This window comes from Tamandua tetradactyla, chromosome 20, assembly GCF_023851605.1.
Source record: "Tamandua tetradactyla isolate mTamTet1 chromosome 20, mTamTet1.pri, whole genome shotgun sequence".
NCBI classification, from domain to species: domain Eukaryota; kingdom Metazoa; phylum Chordata; class Mammalia; order Pilosa; family Myrmecophagidae; genus Tamandua; species Tamandua tetradactyla.
This window is the reverse complement of record NC_135346.1, coordinates 35,697-56,429: the sequence shown is the minus strand read 5'-3', so window position 1 is coordinate 56,429 and position 20,733 is coordinate 35,697. Positions and strand designations below refer to the sequence as shown.

Genomic DNA, 20,733 nt, shown 5'->3' with positions numbered 1-20,733 from the left:
GCAGCAGGGGCTGAGCACAACTTAGCTTCAAGTGTGGAATTAATTCACAAATTCTGACTACTAAAAATAGGCCCCCAGCTCAGGTGAACCTGGTCAGAGCAGAGCTGGCTCATTTTTGCCCTGGTGCTAATGGGACAGGGCTGACTGAAAAAGAAAAAAAACAAAAAGAAACAGATTTTTGTGGCTGTTTCTATGGAGGCTTGGCTGCCTTTGGATACAGTGGCAGGACTTCTGAGGCTGCAACTGTGCCAGGCATAGGCAGAAACAAGCTTCTTTGAGAGCTTGTCTGGAGCCAGTGCCTTCCCCAAGAGAGAGGTGAGGCCCAAACTCAGGTGAAATCCCTCCCTCAAGAAACTCAGACACCAGGGCTTGGTAATTTGAACCCATTAAAACCAGCCTACAACCTCTCCTCTGTCACCACCATGCCCCCAGCAGGGAGAGTCTACCAAAGTTAAAGGTACCACGTGATCTGATGCTGGTGTGGCCTGCAGGCAGACAAGCACCACATAGTGGGCAGGACAGGAAAAACAGTGTCCAGAGACTTCACAAGAAAGTCTTTCAACCTGCTGGGTCTCGCCCTCAGGGAAAACCAATGCAGGTGACTCTTTCCTCCTAACAGGAGGCCAGTTTGGTCTGGGAAAATACAGCTGGGGTCTATAATACCTAAGTAGACTGTCCTAATTGGGGGGGGGGGGGAATGGCACCATACAGTCAGGCAAGAAACAAGAAAACAAGAACTGAAAATTTCTCTCTTTCAAAACCTAAGCTTGAGGTCCAGGAAAAGGTGAACTGAAGGTTAAAGAAGAGATAGACAGCAAATTCATCCAGCAGGAAGACCCTACGTAAAAAAGTGAAAACAATCTCCAGAATAAACTGAGTAAGGTAATTAAATGCTTAGACACCAGCAAAAAATAACAAATCACACTAGGAATACTGAAGATATGGCCCAGTCAGAGGAACAAACCAACAATTCAAATGAGATACAGGAGTTGAAATGATTAATTCAGAACATACGAACAGACAATGAAAATGAAAACCTCAACAAAAACCAAATCAATGAATTGATAGAGGATATAAAGAAGGCAAGGAATGAACAAAAAGAAGAAATCAAAAGTCTGAAAAAAACATATCACAGAACTTATTGGAATGAAAGGCACAGTAGAAGAGATGAAAAAAACAATGGAAACCTACAATGGTAGATTTCGAGAGGCAGAACATAGGATTAGTGAACTGGAGGGCGGAACATCTGAAATCCAACAAGAAAAAAAATATATAGGGAAAAAAGTTAAGTTTAATTCCCAGAGACTCAGGAATTGAATGACAATATGAAGCACAAATATACGTGTTGTGGGTGTCCCAGAAGAAGAGAAGGGAAAAGAAGGAGAAAAACTAATGGAGGAAATTATCACTAAAATTTCCCAACTCTTATGAAAGACTTAAAATTATAGATCCAAGATGTGCAGCGTAGCCGAAAGAGAATAGATCCAAATAGACGTACTCCAAGACATTTACTAATCAGAATCTGAGAGGTCAAAGAGAAAGAGGGAATCTTGAAAGCAGCAAGAGAAAAGCAGTCCATCACATACAAGGGAAGCCCAATAAGACTATGCATAGATTTCTCAGCAGAAACCATGGAGGCGAGAAGACCTTGTTCGCTGCCCTCCCTCATGGCCCCAGGACTGTGAGTGTGAAAGTGTGAATGTGACTCCTGCTGCTGGAGCTCTGGTGTCCACATGCCCAGACGTGCACCGTGAGGCCCTGGCATGTTCCCCCATCTTGGGGCTGTGAGGTGACCAGGGTCCCTGTGCCCGAGGAAATGCCCTGGCCGCACCCCTGACAGGGTCCTCCATCTGGGGGGCTCTGTGCCTAGCACCTAAACATACATAGGCTTGCCGGCTCCTGTCCCAGCTGTCAGCATCCTTCACTCATCCCTTCCCCTGCCTTATGGTTGTCAGGGTGTGAAAGTGTTGGTGCCAGCACCCTTGTGCCCACAGGACAGTGAGGTGCCTGGGTGGGTTTGCATTAGGGAGTCACCCTTTCTCTTCCAGAGAGCTCCTGTCCAGTGACGTGATGACAGAGTTCAGCATGGCTTGCGTCTACCTGCATGAGACTACGAGTCCCAGGAGCAGTTCATAGTAAGCCCTCGTCAGCCTGGGACCCCAGGGTGAGGCCGTGGGTTGCTGGAAGTGTGTGCTTTCCCTGGTGAAGTCCATCGCCTTGGTCTGAAAGGTCTCTGTCCCTCACAGAATGCAGTGGTGCTTAGATGAAGACCCAGCCGCATGTCTGCAGCCCTTAAATGGTAGGGTGGAGCCTGCAGTGGGAGGAGCCTGCTGTGTAGACGGAGCCTGTCATATGTGGTGGAGCCTGCTGTGTGGGTGGAGTCTGTCATATGGGGTGGAACCTGCTGTGTAGAAGGAGCCTGTCATATGTGGTGGAGCCTGCTGTGTGGGTGGAGTCTGTCATATGGGGTGGAACCTGCTGTGTAGAAGGAGACTGTCATATGTGGTGGAGCCTGCTGTGTGGGTGGAGTCTGTCATATGGGGTGGAGCCTGCTGTTTAGAAGGAGCCTGTCATGTGGAGCCTGCTGTGTAGGTGGAGTCTTGTCATATGGGGTGGAGCCTGCTGTGTAGAAGGAGCCTGTCATATGGGGTGGAGCCTGCTGTGTGGGTAGAGTCTGTCATATGGGGTGGAGCCTGCTGTGTAGAAGGAGCCTGTCATATGGGGTGGAGCCTGCTGTGTGGGTAGAGTGTCATATGGGGTGGAGCCTGCTGTGTGGGTGGAGTCTTCATATGGGGTGGAGCCTGCTGTGTAGAAGGAGCCTGTCATATGGGGTGGAGCCTGCTGTGTGGGTAGAATCTGTCATATGGGGTGGAGCCTGCTGTCTAGGCAGAGCCCCCCATGTGGGGTGGAAGGTGGAAAGCCCAGAGGGACAGAGTGCTGCACGCAGGTGGCTCTGGGACTTCAGAGGAGTGTGGCACCTTCTGCAAGACTGTGTGTGGCCACTTGCAATGGGTAGAGTCTGGTGGGGCCCAGCTACAGACAGGCCAGACTCTCTGCTCAGGATAGATGGAGGCACTTCTGAGCAGGAACTGCTCAAGCAGGATTTTGGAAGCTGGTTGCTGGGTGGGAGCCCGATCGTCTCATCACCCTGCCTGTAGGGAAGCCCCAGCTTCTCTCACAGTGGACCGTTTCCTCACTTCTCCCTGCCTCCCCACCGTTGCAGTGTGTGCAGCTCTCATATGGGATCTGTCTTCCCCATGAGGCCTGGTCTGTGTCATCGGCTCGTCTTCGATCCCAGCAGAGGGCTTAACACTAGCAGGAGCATGGCCCCACCTGGGGCTGGATGCAGTGATGGGTGCGAGTGCCTAGGCCAGGGTGGGGAAAAGCGTGCCATTGGAAGGTGCACAGGGACAGAGGTGCCACCTTGGGTGCAGGGGCAGCAGGGTATGGGCCAGGGTTTCCAGTGTTGTTAAATTGGGACATCTGTGCTGGCGATAGCAAGGAGCCATCTTCACCCTTCCTAGCCCCCAATCCCAGCCTCACTTGGCCTCTCCGCCTCATCTGGCCTCACCCCTGCCGGTGCTGAGGCATCCCCATAGCACCTTATCCTTGAGCAGAGTGCAGCCGGCACACAGGGGTCAGGGTGCATGGATGGGGCAGTGCCCAGTGGTGCTCTACCTCTTTGTCTGGAGCTCATCCAAGAGCACGCCCCTCCACCTGTTCCCTGCTGGAGTGATGGTGCCAGGCCAGCCCACCAGCTCCCTGCTCTGCCGTGCAGCCCTCTTCCGCCAGCCCGGCGCTGTCTGCCTCGTGCTGGACACGGTGAAGTGGATCCTGCACTCCAAGGCGTCCAGGAGGGCTGGGCTGCAGTGGCCCTGGTGGTCATCCTCCCTACCCCAGCCCCTTGGTCTATGGCTGTCAGAGGAGGGAAATTGAATTTTTATAAGACTAATAGTGATGGAGCAATGTTTTTTAGCTGAGTCTGATTTAAAAAATAGGCCATTAATTGAGAGAGGAAATTGAAATGCATTTGTCTTGTATGTAAATAGTGTCACAAATATGAATGGGGTCAGAGTTCTGGCCTGTTCCCAGAATGAAGTTGACCCTTCCGAGGCAGCAGGTAGAGTGGGGGCCCTCACTTGGGGGTGCTATTCCTCACCTGAGCCCCCCAAGTCCAGGCCCTACATGCTGTTGGCCCACTTTGCCAGGAGGTTGCACCAAAGCTGTACTCTGGCCCCGAAGCCCAGTCATCTCACCTTAAGTGACCGGGCAAGTCTTGTTGCCTCACAGGTACCTGCCCAGGGCCCTCACTCAGCTCCCTGTCCTGCGAACTTGCCAGGCCCCCGCTGCCTGCATGTCCCTGGGAAGCCCGGCACTTGGGGGTTCAGGGGGCTTCTGCAGCTGTCCAGACAATACACCAAGGCCTAGTTGAGACATTGTGGTCAGATGGAGGCCTAGGATGTCCCGGCCCTGGGCAGGGGCCAGGGGTTCCTGACGGGGAGGGGAGCAGGCCCATCAGCCTTGGCCCCTGAGAGCACCTGCAGCCACCCTGTGGTGGGGAATGAGGCAGCACTCACGGGCTGGCATGGAGCGAGGTTTCCTCTATAGGACTCCATGCTGGATGGCCAGCTCAGCCTCAGGAAGATGAAGCTGGGAGGCCCAGTTTGGGAGAAAGGAAGATCTTCTGGCGGGGGGGCTGTTGAGGAGGGAAGGGGCCCAAGGGGTGGAGAGGTGGGGTGTGGCAGGGCGCCCTGCGTGGCTGTTTCTGCAGAGCTGAACGGGTCCTCCTGGGGCCGCTATCCCCTCTGGAATGGGTCTCGGCCCAGTCCAGCCTCTGGGTACTCACTGGGACCTTCTCTTGCGTGGCTTCTCATCAGATGGTGGAGGGCAGCCAGGCCTCAGGGTGAGACCCTGAGCTCAGCACTGTGACTGTGCTTTGTCGGCCACAGCTTGGGTGGACTTAGGTGAGGCTGTGCATGTGGTGGGCCTGCCCGGGACAGCACCAGGTGTTTGCAGTGCCAGGTGTGGACAGCACCAGGTGTGGACAGGGCCAAGTGCTAGAACAGTGCTGAGTGCTCAGGAGAGTGTGGCTGGGCAACATTGGGTCCTCAGGACAGCACGGGGTGTGGACAGTGCTGGGTGCTCAGGACAGTGCTGGGTTCTCAGGACAGTGCGAGATGTGGACTGTGCTGGCTTCTCAGGACAGCACCTGGTGTGGACAGCACTGCATGTGGACAGTACTTGTGTGTGGACAGCATCTAAATGGTAGCTGCTGCTGCTGCCTGCCTTCTGCTCCAGGCAGCCTGTGTTTGCTGAGCCCAGGCCTGTGCAGTCCAAGGAGTCAGTCCATCCAGTTCTCGTCTGTTACAAGGAGCACTAGAGAGAGATCTGTGTCACTTCACTTGCTTTCAGCCACTGCATCCAGTGGGATTCACTGCCAGCCCACGGGGAGGACGATGGTGAAAGTGAGGAGTGGTGGGCAGTGGGGTCTGTGTCCGAAGTAGAGATTCAGGAATCAGCTAAGGCTTAGGGGCAGTTGTAGCAGAGGCCCCGGCACCCATGTGGTCTGGGTGGTTGGGTCACCAAGATGGCACTGCACACAGTCCTTGGCCCCCATGTAGGCCCTCTTGTTCCCCACCTGGCAGCAGTTAGCTCCAGCGTGCCCTCTGCTCCTCAGCTCAGAGTCTCTTGTGGCTCTCATTTCCCTGAGAAAATGCCCACAGCATAATACCGTCAGTGTTTTCCCAGCCTGAGCCCCCTCCCCCAGAGCATCTCTGATCCCACCTTGGTCCTGGGTCCCAGCCACACTGCTGGCTGCCGTGCAGTTCTTGGAATAACCTACATGTTCCTACCCCAGGGCCGATGCTTGTGCTGTCCCTGGGACACTTCCTCAGTGAAAGTGCATGGACACCCCCCTCCCCCCCTCGCGTGGCCTCTACCATGGTGTCCTGTGGTCAGGGAGGCTGCTGGGTGAACAATCTGGAGCAGCCCTTGTAACCCCTTGTAACCCCTCCATCCTTCTGGGGCACTGTGCTCAGTGAATGGGTTTGGGTTGATGGCTGAGTCCCCAGGGGCCGAACAGTGCTGGGGGTGGGAGGGCCCGTGAAGTCCATCTGTGGATTAAATGTGAGTGCCTGTTACCTCCAGCTGGGAGGCAGGGGTCCACGGGTCAACGTGCGTAGAGCTAAAAGGTGAGTCAGGTCGAGGAGCCAGATGGGAGCCCTGGGGGTGTAGCTGTCTCAAGTCATGGGCTGGTGAGCTCCCCAGGTGCCGAGCTTGGTATTGGCCTGTCTTGGGAGGGAGGCATCCTAGAATGCTCGTGGAGCCAAGGAGGACTTTCAGGAGGAGGGCAGGTTGTGTGTCCTGGTTGGGGATTGTTCTCTGCCCGGCGGCCAGCCTCCCAAGGCCCTTCCTGTGGCTGCCCGAGGGGATGACTCTGTCCCACAGGGTCCTGGCAGAGAGCCAGAGACCACAACCCATCAGGAAGGCTGTGACCTCTGAGTGGGTGGGCCCAGGGCCAGGGGCTGTACCGTTTGGTTTCTGTGTTACAACCTTAAACATGTTGGGTCTCCTGCAAACTTTGGTGAATCAGCACCCCAAGAACATTTCTGTATGGATTCCATATTGAATCACCAGCGAGTTTTTAAGAGTTTCCAATTCTGTCCTCTGACCATTGGAAATAGAACATTATCTTTGTTTCCAGAAGAGAGTCAATGAGGAAATTGCTGTGCCCTGGAGGGCTCCTGAGAACCCGCTGTGCGCACACCAAGCCCTAACCAACCTCGTGGGTTGTTCGAGGACTCTCCATGGGGCGAGCTGAGCCTGGGGATCCCCACGGTGAGGGAGGAGTGCTCCCCAGAGACACCCATCTTGAAACCTGGTCCACACCTGCCACACAGATGGGCATCTACCTGGCCTGGAGTACTGGGGTCTGGCATCAGTGCAGCTCCAGCAGGGGTCAGGCTTTCTGAGGGTCACCACACCTCTGGTCTCAGCATGCACCTCTCCTGGAGGACCTTTCCTACTGTTGCCCTTCAGATGGGAGCACCTCCATGGATGTGATTCAGTTGAGTACTTCCCTGGCCTCTGGCACTGAGCGAGTGCGTTGTGGGGTTTGTGACCTTCCAAGGGGATTGCCTGGCCCCCTGCAAGAGACGAAACCATGCGGCCCACAGAGGGGCATAAAAGACTCATCCCTCCTTCCCGAAGCCAGGACGTCAATAGAAGGATACCGTGGCAGTGACTTCCCTGGTCCCTGGCTTCCAAGTCGCTGAATAGGTAGAAATGGCAAGTTCATTTTCGTATGATTTCTTGTCAACTTCTCTGGCTGCAACAGCATGACATCACCCCAGGAAGCATCGTAAGTGTTCTCTCCTGATTGTCTGACCTAGGAATGTCGAGAGAATGAGAGAAAGGGGCCATGGGGCCATTGCCAGTGTCGACATTGGTCAGTCGTGACCCTGAAGCCAGGCTGTCCGTGGCTCTTTTCCAGGCCTTGCTCCGGGCAGGGCTCAGCACCTGCAGAGAGACCCTCGGATCCCGTAGCTGGAAGTAGGGGTTGTGCTGAACTGAGGCACGGAGCCCAGGGGGTTTCTGCTGAGCCAAGGCAGCCTTGAACCTGTAGGGTGGCAGCTCCTTCCATTGTCCAGGCCACGCCATCCCTACTGCGGCTTCTTCCAGGGGTGTTGCTGGTGGCTTGGCCTGGGACAGCCAGTGCCCCGGCCCTGCTGACCAGCAGGTGGGCATGTCCCTTCTTGCTTCTATTGGCACCACCAAGAAGCCTCCTTCCCTGGAGGGCCTGATGTCTTTTGAGGGCTGGCTGAGCCCAGAAGACTCTCCCACTCTCTGCAGACAGCTGGGAAGGAACTGTGGGCCCTGTAAATCTGCTCCTGTGCCAGAGCCTCCTGGGCAGCCTTGCGGACCTGAGTTGTGGGTGCTTGTGGTTGTTCAGGACCCTGTAGCAGCATCATGGAATTCCAGTCAGTCTTACTTGTCTTGAGATGCTTTTCATTACTAATGCGCCCTGAGTTTGGGGCTGAACCCCCAGTACACCATGAAGCTCCATGCAACCTGGACTGGGAGAGTGCAGGTACTGAGGACAGAGGGAAGGAATGCAGGGTGCAGGTGCCGGGACAGAGGGAAGGAGTGCAGGGTATAGTTCTTCAGAGGAACTTTCAACTGAGATTCTTTCTTACTTACATGAGTAGCCATGGGGAGGGGGTGGGGGGTGGGTAGAGTATCTCTGCTGGCCTTCTTTCCAGGCCTCTGGGTTCCAATAGGTTTCCCTGGGGTGATTCCTTTCTGCATCTCCAAAGGCCTGGGCTGAGCTGTGAGTGCTGAGATGAGGTATGCTGAGCTGCTTGGATTGAGTGCTTTTATTTAAGCTTCCTGCCAATTAAATGAAACATTCATTGCAGCAGACACTCCTCCTTGCCAACTGCAGATTTGATCAGCAACAGATGAGCTTCACATGCCATTGGCTCATGTCCACAGCAACAAAGCTAGGCATCATCACCTGACCAAGTTGACACCTGGACCTAACTACCACAGCCAGTACATTCAGGGTTTCTCCCTCAGCTGGAGAGGCACATGGCCAACATGGCAGCATCTGCTGGTTTTCTCTCCAGGCCTCTTGCTTATTGAAGCTTCCCAGGAGGCGTTTTCCTTCTTCACCTCCAAAGGTTGCCAGCTGGTGGACTCTGTGGTTCTCTCATCTGGCTGTTGTTGTTCTTTGGCTCTCTCCTCATTCTCAAAAGGAACTCCCTCCAAAATGTCTCCTCTTTATAGATTAATCAAGTCGCACATAGAATGGGTGGAGATGCATCTCCATCTAATGAAATTTAAAACCCAGAATTGAGTGAGCCACATATCTGGACATAACCTAATCAAATTTCCAAATGATAGTACTGAATAGCAATTAGAAGAAATGGTTGCTTCCACAAGATTAGGATTAAAACATGGCTTTTCTAGAGGGTGTAAACCCTTTCAAACCAGCACATGCCCCTACACAAGTTCTCAAGCATAGGTGTGAACTCCTGCAAGAGATCTCTCCAGCTGTCTGCCACAGACTGGAAGTGGATGGGCTGCCCAAGAGGGTGGGTGGGGTGCCAAGTGGGTCTGCACACTCCTGGCTGTGAGCTCCCACATTGCCATGTCCACACCTTGGATGGCCTCTCCCCATGTGGAACTAGAGATTCAGGGCAAAACCATTCAAAGTCTGATTGGGTTCCTCATGAAAATTTGTGGAAACTGAGAAACTGGTTCTGAAATTTATAAGGAAATATCAACAACCTAGAATAGCCCAAACAACTTTGTGAAAGTACAAAACTGGAGGCCTCCATTACCCAACTATGACTTGCCACAGGGCTCAGCTGGGTGAGACAGTGCCAGGCCAGTGCAGGCCAGGTGAGCGACCAGAGAACTGCACCAAGAGCTGAGGGCAAACCTGTGAACAGACAGACTTTTGAGGAACTCACAAGAGCAGGTTCACTGGGGAGGGGACAAAGTTCTCAACAAATGGTGCTGTAGCAGCTCCATGGCCATAGGCAGAAACAACCTCGGCCAGGCCTGACAGCAAAACATGTTACAAAATGAACTCAGGTTGACATAGGCCTAAATGTAAGCTAAAACTGAAAAACTTCAAGAAAACATTATATCTCATTGCATCATTACATCCTAAAAACATGGGTTTGACAAAGAGTCCTTAAATGTTACACTTGAAGCACCAACTAGTGTAAAATTCAAGGTCAGATTCAATTAGAGTTCATCAAAATGGAGCCCATTTGCTCTTCAAAAGACATTTGTAAAAATAAGTAAGCAATTCACAACCTGGGAAGAAAAATTTGCAAACATGTTGAAGAAAAGACTTTTACCTAAACACTGTATAAGTAACGAACTGCCAGAACCCAGTAAGACAAACACCCAGTTAAAGATAGTTCAAAGTCTGAATGGGCCCTGTTCTAATTTGCCAGCTGCCAAATGCAACACACCAGGGATGGATTGGCTTTTAATAAAGGGATTTATTTTGTTAGTTCTCCAGAGGAATGGCAGCTAACTTTCAATGGAGGTTCTTTCTTACGTGGGAAGGCACAGGGCAATCTCTGCTGGCCTTTTCTCCAGACCTCTAGGTTCCAACGACTTTCCTCAGGTATTTCCTTTCTGCGTCTCTGAAGGCCTGGGCTGAGCTGCAAGTGCTGAGATGAGGTATGCTGAGCTGCTGAGGCTGTGCTATGTTGAGCTCTCTCATTTAAGCACCAGCCAATTAAATCAGACATTGATTGAAGCAGGCATGCCTCTTGGACGACTGCAGGTGTAATCAGGAACAGATGACGTTCACGTGCCATTGACTCATGTCCACAGCAGTATAACTAGGGGTCTTCACTTGGCCAAGTTGACACCTGAATGTACCTACCACAGATGCCTCACCCAGGATTCAGAGTGGCAAACCGTGTGTGTGAGATGCTCGGCCTCACTTGTCATGTGGGAAGTGCAGTCAAGACTGCAATTTCCCCCTAAACACCACTGAGTTTCCAACATTTGTAAAATAAAAAAGACTGATCATGCCAAGTGTGGGCAAAAATATAAGGGAACTGATACTCTCACAGGCTACAGTTGGAAATGGACAGTGGAACCCCACCCAGAGAAGCATCCAGCAGCCTCTTGGAACGTTAAAATATGCCTCTCCCATGACCCAGCCATTCCACTCCCAGGTATTTCCCTAAGAGACATGGAGGCCCACATGCATTCATGGTTTGGCTTCATTTGTAATCGCTAAACATGGCAAACTACTCAGATCATACTCAGCAGCGAATGGATAAATGCTGTGGTACATCTGTGCTGTGGGACATACTCAGCAGTACACAGGAAAGAGCACCCATAGTATCTGCGTGTGGATGAATGTCAGCATGACGCGCTGCATGGAAGCAGCCAGGGAAAAACAATGTGTCCTTTGGACTCCATGTCATAGTCGCGAAAAGGCAGACTGCTCCCTAGCAACAGAAAGCAGATCGGTGGTTTCTGGGGAGAGTGTTGGGTGGCAGGGTGAGGGTCACAGAGGGGCCAAGGAGACTTCTTGGTCGCAGACTCACCGGGGTGGGTCCTCAGGGGGTGGGTCCTTGGGGGCAGTTCCTTGAGGGTGGGTCTCCAGGGAGTAGGTCCTCAGGGTGGGTCCTCGGTGGCAGTTCCTTGAGGGTGGGTCCTCGGGGGCAGTTCCTTGAGGATGGGTCCCCAGGGAGTGGGTGCTCAGGAGGTGTGTTCTCAGGCAGTTCCTTGAGGGTGGGTCCTCGGTGGCAGTTCCTTGAGGGTGGGTCCTCAGTGGGTGGGTCCTCGGGGGCAGTTCCTTGAGGGTGGGTCCTCAGGAGGTGGGTCCTCGGGGGCAGTTCCTTGAGGGTGGGTCCCCTGGGAGTGGGTGCTCAGGAGGTGTGTTCTCAGGCAGTTCCTTGAGGGTGGGCCCCCAGGGAGTGGGTCCTCAGAGGATGGGTCCTGGTGGCCAGGTCCTTGGGGGTGGGTCCTCCAAGGATGGGTCCTTGGGGGCAGGTCCTCAGAGGCAGCTACTCAGAGGTGGTGGCTGCCCAGACCTGCAGCACTTGGGACCTTGCTGGGCCTATGGATTCCTGGGCCCCACCTGTTCCTGTGGACTCATAGCCTGGGGTGGACTCTCCAGGGACTCCGATGGAATTTGAGCCAGAGTTCTGAGCCTCCAACTGCCTCCGCCCCTCGGACAGGTATGCACTGTAGCCGCTGTGGGGTCAGTCCTCCCAGGCTACCTACCTTCCCTTAGTTAGATTAAGAGCAGTTAATGAACACTTGTCGGTTCCTTCTGTTTAGTATATTTTGTATGTCAACCTCTTTGTTTTTTTGTGATTAAGAATTGTTCAGAACTAGAGTGTGTTCAGAAAAATCTTGACACGTAGAGTGGGTCAGTGCCCCAGGTTGCTGGTGCCTGCTCGGCAGATGTGAGCCAGGCGCGTCTCTCTTTCCAAGGAGGCGTGCAGAGGGCTTCGCTATTCCAGGTCTGCTTTCACCATCAAAACTTGCTGTTCCTAAATTCTGACATTTATTCATTGTTTGTTTAGCAGATCTTTCCTACCACCTTGCTTTGGGGTCACTGGCCTTGCCCGTCCTCACAGGGTAATGGGGGTCCTATGGTATGCTCCAGGGGCCGCGTCCTGGGGGCCATGCCTGGCAGAGCGCTGAGGTTTGAGTCTTCATGGCACCCCATGTCCCGTGCCCTGGGTGCTCTGTTCAATGCCAGGCACCCAGTATGGTCCTGGAGATCACAGACCAGCACCACCCTGGAAACCGGATGCCTCGGGAAGCCTTGGGTGCGTGGTTGTGGCCAGTGAAGGTTGTCCCATGCCCCCCAGGAGGCCCTTCCCCACAGAATCAGCACGGGTCACAGTTATGATGCACACGGACAGGCGTGCCTCCTTCCGTGTGGCCCTGTGATGGCAGTGCACAGGTCAGATTTGGCACAGTGTGGGCTCTAATTAAAATATACAGAAATTAAACACGATGCTCCTGCTCTGCCTGAGAGGACGCAGCACTCCTGGATGGGTATCCACCTGGGCTCTGGGTGCTGCCTGCTGCTGCGTTTCCATGGGTGTCCTTTATGCCTTGAGTGCTGGCAACTGGCAGCTGGGGTGCTCAGCTGTGCTCGGGTGACAGGGAGTGATGGCGGTTGCCAGGCTGACCATCTCCCCCTGGCCCATCTTCTGCTCACCTGCTGTCCGGTCCTGCCTGACAGTTTCCATTCTGGATGTGATTTGGGGAGGTGGTGGCTGCCTTTTCAAACTAGTTGCCAGTTGCTGACATGTACATGCTAATTGCAGGCCATGCCTGTCAGTGCTGAATCCTAGGAAGAAATGGGCAGCTGGGATGTGGCAGGGAGGGTAGCACCCTAGGATAGGAGGTTAGCAGGGACAGGGGAGGGTGGTGTCCTGGGGGAGGGGTCAACAAGGACAGGGGGTAGTGGTTCCCTGGGGGAGGGTGTCAGCAGGGGTGGGGGAGGGTGTCAGCAGGGGCGGGGGAGGGTGTCAGCAGGGTCGGGGGAGGGTGTCAGCAGGGGCGGGGGAGGGTGTCAGCAGGGGCAGGGGAGGGTGGTGGTGTCCCATGGGAGAGGACCAACAGGCATAGAGGAAGGGCAACAGGGAGGGAGGGAGATTACCCGGGTCCTGAGGGCAATTTTAAATTGCGGCCTGGTGGGCGGCCTCCTGTCCGGACATCAGCTAGGCTGCACTTGCTGGGGCAGTCTCCTCCACAACTACAGCCTCTCTGCAGTGGGCGGGGCCGCCTCCCCTGTCTGAGCTCCTGCCCCAGACTGTTTTGTCCTGGAGCCTACAGGTCAGGGGTGCTGGAGGGTCTGTCCTTGAGATGCATTTGCCACCCAGTATCCTTGTTTGTTTGGTTTTTAAGAATCTTGGGTTAGAAAACAACAGAGTTTTTAGCTTGTCTTTTATTTTCTAATTACCTGTTTTATTAACACACTGCTCTAATTGGTTTATTTCTCTGTAGGCCTGTGACACTGAACACAAATAAATCATAGTATTATCTATTTAATTATAATGACAATTTTGAGTTGTAGATTTAAGGGATTTTTCTTCCAGGCAGTTCAGTTCACTTTATAAACATTAGCCAATGTTTCCAACTGCTGTCTTTGTGTGAAAATAATGATTCCATTTTATCAAAATTTTATCAAAATGGAATACTGAAAGTTTCTGGATTTTTCCCCTCATCTGTCTCGGGACTTGTTCCAGGAACTAGAGGTTTTGATCTACTCCTCATTGAGCATCTGCTTGATGTTCACTAATTTTAATGCCTTTTTCTGTATCTTTTAGCAGTTCATCCTTGATTTTGAATTGCTCCCTCTGTGCCTTAGGGTGGCCTAAGCCTATGGGTGGTGGGCATTGAGAGGATCCTGGGGCTGTGCTGGGCAGCCATCCCGGGGGCGCCGGCCTCTGCCTGTGCTGAGCTTCAGAACCTGAGGCTGCACCTTGGAAGCTGCACGTGCTGGGAGGGCCTGTTCCTCCCGCCGGCCTGGGGCTGGGCAGGTTGGCCGGCGGGGGGGGGGGGGAACCGGGCGGTGTCCTCGTGAAGGCCATCGAGGGGGCCCAGGCCAAAGGAAAAGCGCAGATGGCGCAGGATGCAGCCAGATGCCTGGACAGCGTGCTCCGAGGAGGAGCCAGGGCTCTCTTTTACAACATTCCATGGAGTCCTCCCTGGTGGGACAGACCAGGCTGGCCTTGGGCACCCCAGGCACATGGTGCCTGCATGTCCTCACTGCTCTGTTATTCCCATATTCATCTTTTCAGGGCTGAGGCAGTGAACAGCCTCGGCACGAGATGACCTTTATTGCCTGTTGTTTTTCTACATGAGTAGTTGACAATGTGAGACAAGGAGGGGCAGGCCTCCTGGGTGCTGACATAACCAGCCCCTCATAACGGCGCTTTCCATGAACTGTGCATCCTCACCTCTCAGGCTCAGGGACAGCTGACCCTTGTCCCCCAGGCCTGCTTATGCTGACGCAGTCTGTTTCAGACCCAGAGTCGGGACACTTCTCTGCAGCCACAAGTAGGTTTCCCTCCTCCAGGGCCTGAGGCACACCAGAAAGGGCTCTGAGGGAGAGCAGGTCTGAGTCCATGAGAGGAGCAGCAGGTAGATGGCTAGACTGAGGACAGCTCATTCTAGCCTCCCTCCTGCAAGCCTGGGGTAATGTCCAGTGGAAACCCAGAAACAGCCCCGTCCCATCTCTTGGTTCTTTTGGTTAGTGTCTGTTAATGACCCTCCTTTTTACGTCTGTCCATCTTCCCTACCCTGAGACCCACACAAAATCCTCATGGTGGGTTTGCGTCTTTGAAACGAACCTGGTTGGGTAAAGGTGTTAGATCTGACTCTGCTTTGGTGCTTGCATGTGCAACTGGGGCTAGGCTCATGTGTTCCTTTGGAAAGACCCTGTGCGGCCTCTGCTCTCACCCCTAGCACCAGTGAGGCACCTTCCCTTGAGTTGGTGCTGCAGAGGGTGTGCTGGCTGTTGGGTCTGGGAGTCACCAGCCGTGCCAGACCTTCATTTCACCAGCTAGGTGCCAGCTGTGGCGTCAGCTTCGCAGAGCTGTGAGGACGCACATTGCCGGGTTGCAACCCCAGCTGGTCCGTGAAAACCAACCTCCATCCTCGCTTTCCTCTTGCCAGTGCCACACCCCCTTCTCCGGTACCCCCTTTGCTCCAGCTGGGAACAGCCTGGGGCCTGAGAGCGAACTTGCCTGATGCAGCACCTGCACGGGCACTTCCATGTGATGGGGAAGGATGCTGAAGGCCAGGTCACGGGAGCACAGGGACCCTGGCCATTCCATGCCACTATGCCAGTTTCATCCAAAACAGCATGGCAGATGACAGGTTTGGACTGCACTGACCATTCTCCGCTCCAGCGTCTCTGCAGCCATCTCTTTGGGTGTCCATGTCTCATCCCACACCTGTGGGGAGCTCACGAATCATGGCACCAGGGGACCATCACTTCCATGCACATCTCACAGACAGCACAACCATCTCGTGCCCACCCCTGCACTGGGGCTGATGGAGGATCCACTGGGGCACTGTCCTCAGGGAGCTGTCCTGCAGACCCAGCACCGAAGCCCTGTTTCAGATCTGCTGGAATGGGGGCCTGCCATTTGCATCTCCAGTCTGTTGTGTGAATGTGTCTACAGGGACAACTGTGGATGGTGGTTACCAGGGACAATGCCCACTCGGGGCCTGTGCTCCCAAAACTTAGATCAAGTCCGAGGACTGGAGGTCCATGGGGCAGAGTTTGTTGTTTGGATTTTTTGTACCTGGCAGTGGCAGCATCTCAGTGCACTGCTGTGTTCTCTGATGGATCAGTGGGATTCGGCATTCCTGGGGCATGCTTCTTAATTCCTGGAGGCAGTTCTGGGCAGCACAACCTGTGAGTCCAGCATAACCGAACAAATCCAGGACAGGAACAGCCATTTCAGCTAATACTTCTACAGCAAGATCATTATGTTGATTTGATAGTATACTATATGGAACACAGATTTATATCCGCAGTCAACATTACTGGAGAAGTATTCACAGCACACAACATCATCTTTGTTCTCTAGAGTGAATTCTATTTTCTAGAGTCCTTTGAAAAAATTTAATTTGAAAGGTAATTTTCCAATAACTTGTTTTAAGGAAAACTCTTGTAAAGGACTCAGGCCTTTCTTTATAAAGCATCTTTTCAAAATCCTTTCCAATCATCTCTTTAATCACTGCTGCATGAGAAATGTTATGTGGAGCTTTCACTTGTAGGCCTTTTTGTTTTTAGACACTTTTATGGCTAGAGTTTATCAAACATTATAGTATAGTAAGATCAGCAGAGGTGAGTTTCTACGTAGTCGGCCTGTGGTCAGTGTTTCACAAGAACCATCTTGCATTTTCTGAAGCTCAGGCCCCAGCATTTACTGCATGAACATCAGGTTTCTTTGATATCGTAGCAGTGTCCTGGGGAGGAGGGCAGATCCAGGAAACCTTAGGATTTCAGATCTAAGTCAGGAATGCAGCAGTGTCCACCTCTGCGCAGTCCCCATTGGGAAGATGTGGTGCCGTCCACTCAGTCTCTGTTGGGCCGACACAGTGCCATCCGCCTCTGTGCAGTCCCTGTTCCAGCACAGTGCCAGGACTCTGCATCTGCTCCCAGAGGCACTATACCCAGAATGAGCGTCGGTGACCGGGTTCTTGGGTGCTCATTTTAATCCACTAGCTGATGTGATTAAACCAAGGCCTGTTAGCCATGTGAGCAGCCCAAGTTTCAAGAGTGAGTGATAGCAAGAGCATGTGTGTTTAAGGGGAAGTCAGTTGACACCGGCCAGAGCAGAGGAGGGTGAACGCCGGCCAGACTAGGAGAAGAGAGGTGCGAAGCCCCAGGCTGTGGGTGCAGGGAGACGTTTCACTGAACCCTGCGCTGCAGGTCATTCGTGTGGAGAGACTGGGCAGCTTTCAGGAGCGGGGGAGATGGCTGACACGGGCCTCCCAGTCACCCACTCTGTTCTGCACGCAGCCAGGAATTGCCTGGAAGCTGGAGGCAGGGGCGGGGTGCAGGGGCTCATCCTGTGTGCTCACACTGGGGGCTGTGAACAACCTTCGTCCCGGTGGCTCTGGCTGTCAGAGCCTGTGCCTGTTGCCCTCTGGGGAGCCCCTGGGTGGGTCCTCTCCCTTCGGTCTAGTACGTGCATGGTGAGAGCCCCCCACACCCCTTGCAGGCTTCTGGGCAGTTTCCAGGCACGGATTTGTTCTCATTTTATTCCCTCCTTTTCAGGAGACCTTGCTGATAGTGGCACAGGTTTCATAAAAGAGCAAAGCCAGCAGCCATGTTAGACTCAGGCGGATGGACAGAGCCATTTTGTAATCAGCTATGAGCTTCTCAGCTTCTCAGTCGGGTTTGAGCTGTGCATGGGAATGCATGGACAGGAGGGCACTGGGACTTCCCAGTGGCGTGTGGATCCTCTGCTGAGATTTATCCCTGACAGGCCTTCTGCCTCCAGGTGCTTTCATTCTGAACCACTGCAGATGGCGATTTTCTGGTCCATTTCTTTTGTAGGCTTTTCCTTTGAGTTCAGGTATTGGGTACCATGCACATCTGCTCTCAGCCCCTGTGTGGCGCGGCCAGGCCCGGGCCCCACTGCCCTCTGCCCATCACCTCAGGCTTTGCGATTTCTCACTATCGGGGGCCTCCTTATTCTGCATCATGAAGTTGTCTGGGGATGGAAGCTCAGAGCAGGGTCACATTTAGAGGGACGGGCATGAAGAATTGATGAATGCGCCTGCGGGGCCACCCACCAACCCTGCATCCCCAGGTTCATGTCTGCACACGGCAGTGAGGCTTATGCCACAGGCAGGACTGGCACCCCACCACAGGGTGCCCTGCCCGTGCTTTGGCCACGTTCACTTATCCCTTCAGTGTGTCAATCGAATGCTCCTAGTCCTGGATAGTGAGTTTGCTTAAGAAGCAATCACTTTCCTTACAGTGGTACCTATTCCTCTTTGTCAGTTTGAGAAGGAAACTTCTGTATGTTTAAACTTGGTTGTTTAATTCGTGCCGTTGTCTGTGGTGGCCCTAGAGGTGATAGTTCTGCCTGCAAGCTCTGGGCACCAGGCCTCTCCCTGGTCTGGGCATGGGGCATGTATGGCTGCCTTCCCCCCAGGGTTGGGCAGCGGGCTCTGGCTGTGTTTGAGTCCCAGGAACATCCAGGCTGAGCCACAGCCACTGGTCTCATGTCAGAGCTGCCACCTCTCCATTTTCTAGCATGTGGATGACCTAAAACAGACGCTTCTGAATTGTGAGTGGGAGCCCAGGCAGCCGTCCCAGCCACGTGGCACCTCATAGAAGCAGCCGATGGGTCCAGGTCCTGGGCAGCTGCTCACACCGCCCTCCTGCCCTCATGGTCGACTCTGGGGCTCTGTTCAGTCGCGCCAACCAAGGACCATTACAGCTCCCGGAGCTCTTCCTGACCCCAAGGCCAGGCACTTTTTGTGTTTCTTCATTTAAAGATTCTGTGACTTTCAACTTATAAGATCCAGTGGGGACAGCCCTCTGCTGTTTGGATCACATCAAATGTAATGTGTTTACAACTAGGCTCATATTCTCTTCCTTCCCCAGCTCCTAATGCCAAACCTGCCCTGCTCCCATGTCCCACCATGTCTAATTACAGCACCATCTATGCAGCTTTCTCACCCAGTTACCTTGGAACCATCCTTTCCTTGTACTCTTCCTCAATCCCCACAGTTACTCAATTACCAGAATCTTAGGAAACCCATCTCAGAAGCAACTCTTCCATCTGTCCCCAGCTATTCAGCCTGTTGCTACTGCTTCATTTCATGCCCCCCTCTTTTCTGTTGCAGAACATTAAAGCATCTTCCTTATTGATCTCTGTGTAACCCAACCTCTAAACTCCCCCTAGAGGGATCATCTTTACTCAAAGAAGTTTCTTGATTCTGGAGGAGCATCCAACCCTGCAGGCTGTTCCTGGTTCCTCACATTCTGGCACCCGCTCACCTTTCCAGCCTGTTTCCTTCTGTCCACCTTCCATGACCATCTCCTGGTTTCCAACTCACAACTCCCCTTTTCAGTACCCCATGCACATGACAATTCCTTTCCACATGCTGGTTCCTTTGCTTGGACTGCCCCTCCCCCTTCCTCTTCTTCCACCAGGTATATCCATACTGATTTCTCAAATCCATACTGATTTCCTCTCTGACATATTTCCTGCCTCTTGAGGAAGCATGAATAGCCTTCTCCTTTCATTCTTTTTTTTTTTTTTTTTTTTTTGCATTTTTTTTTATTAATTAAAAAAAGAATTAACAAAACAATTAGAAATCATTTCAATGTACATGTACAATCAGTAATTCTTAATAACATCACATAGTTGCATATTCATCATTTCTTAGTACATTTGCATCGATTTAGAAAAAGAAATAAAAAGAGAACAGACTAAGAATTAAAACTATAATAGAAAGAAAAAAAAAAAAAAAAACAAAAACAAAAAACCTATACCTCACATGCAGCTTCATTCAGTGTTTTAACATAATTGCATTACAATTGGGTAGTATTGTGCTGTCCATTTCTGAGTTTTTATATCCAGTCCCGTTGTACAGTCTGTATCCCTTCATCTCCAATTATCCCTTCTCTTTTTTTTTTTTTTAATTAACAGAAAAAAAGAAATTAACCCAACATTTAGAGATCATACCATTCTACACATGCAATCATTAATTCTTAACATCATCACATAGCTGCATGATCATCATTTCTTAGTACATTTGCATTGGTTTAGAAGAACTAGCAACATAACCGAAAAAGATATAGAATGTTAATATAGAGAAAAAAATAAAAGTAATAATAGTAAAATCAAAACAAAACAACACAAAACAAAACAAAAACCTATAGCTCAGATGCAGCTTCATTCAGTGTTTTAACATGATTACTTTACAATTAGGTATTATTGTGCTGTCCATTTTTGAGTTTTTGTATCTAGTCCTGTTGCACAGTCTGTATCCCTTCAGCTTCAATTACCCATTGTCTTACCCTGTTTCTAACTCCTGCTGAACTCTGTTACCAATGACATATTTCAAGTTTATTCTCGAATGTCCGTTCACATCAGTGGGACCATACAGTATTTGTCCTTTAGTTTTTGGCTGGATTCACTCAGCATAATATTCTCTAGGTCCATCCATGTTATTACATGGTTCATAAGTTTATCTTGTCTTAAAGCTGCATAATATTCCATCGTATGTATATACCACAGTTTGTTTAGCCACTCTTCTGTTGATGGAGATTTTGGCTGTTTCCATCTCTTTGCAATTGTAAATAATGCTGCTATAAACATTGGTGTGCAAATGTCCGTTTGTGTCTTTGCCCTTAAGTCCTTTGAGTAGATACCTAGCAATGGTATTGCTGGGTCGTATGGCAATTCTATATTCAGCTTTTTGAGGAACCGCCAAACTGCCTTCCACAGTGGTTGCACCCTTTGACATTCCCACCAACAGTGGATAAGTGTGCCTCTTTCTCCGCATCCTCTCCAGCACTTGTCATTTTCTGTTTTGTTGATAATGGCCATTCTGGTGGGTGTGAGATGATATCTCATTGTGGTTTTGATTTGCATTTCTCTAATGGCCAGGGACATTGAGCATCTCTTCATGTGCCTCTTGGCCATCCGTATTTCCTCTTCTGAGAGGTGTCTGTTCAAGTCT

At 51.9% G+C, this 20,733-nt stretch overlaps 1 protein-coding gene across 1 annotated transcript in view; it reads left to right on the top strand.

Annotated features, from left to right (window-relative positions):
• LOC143664751 (uncharacterized) overlaps positions 1-20,733 on the top strand; it is an 83,883-nt gene that overhangs the window by 34,823 nt on the left and 28,327 nt on the right. Inside the window, exon 8 of the mRNA XM_077138150.1 lies at positions 2,049-2,135. The gene's annotated coding sequence lies outside the window, so the exon portion shown is untranslated. The remainder of the gene's footprint in view (positions 1-2,048; positions 2,136-20,733) is intronic.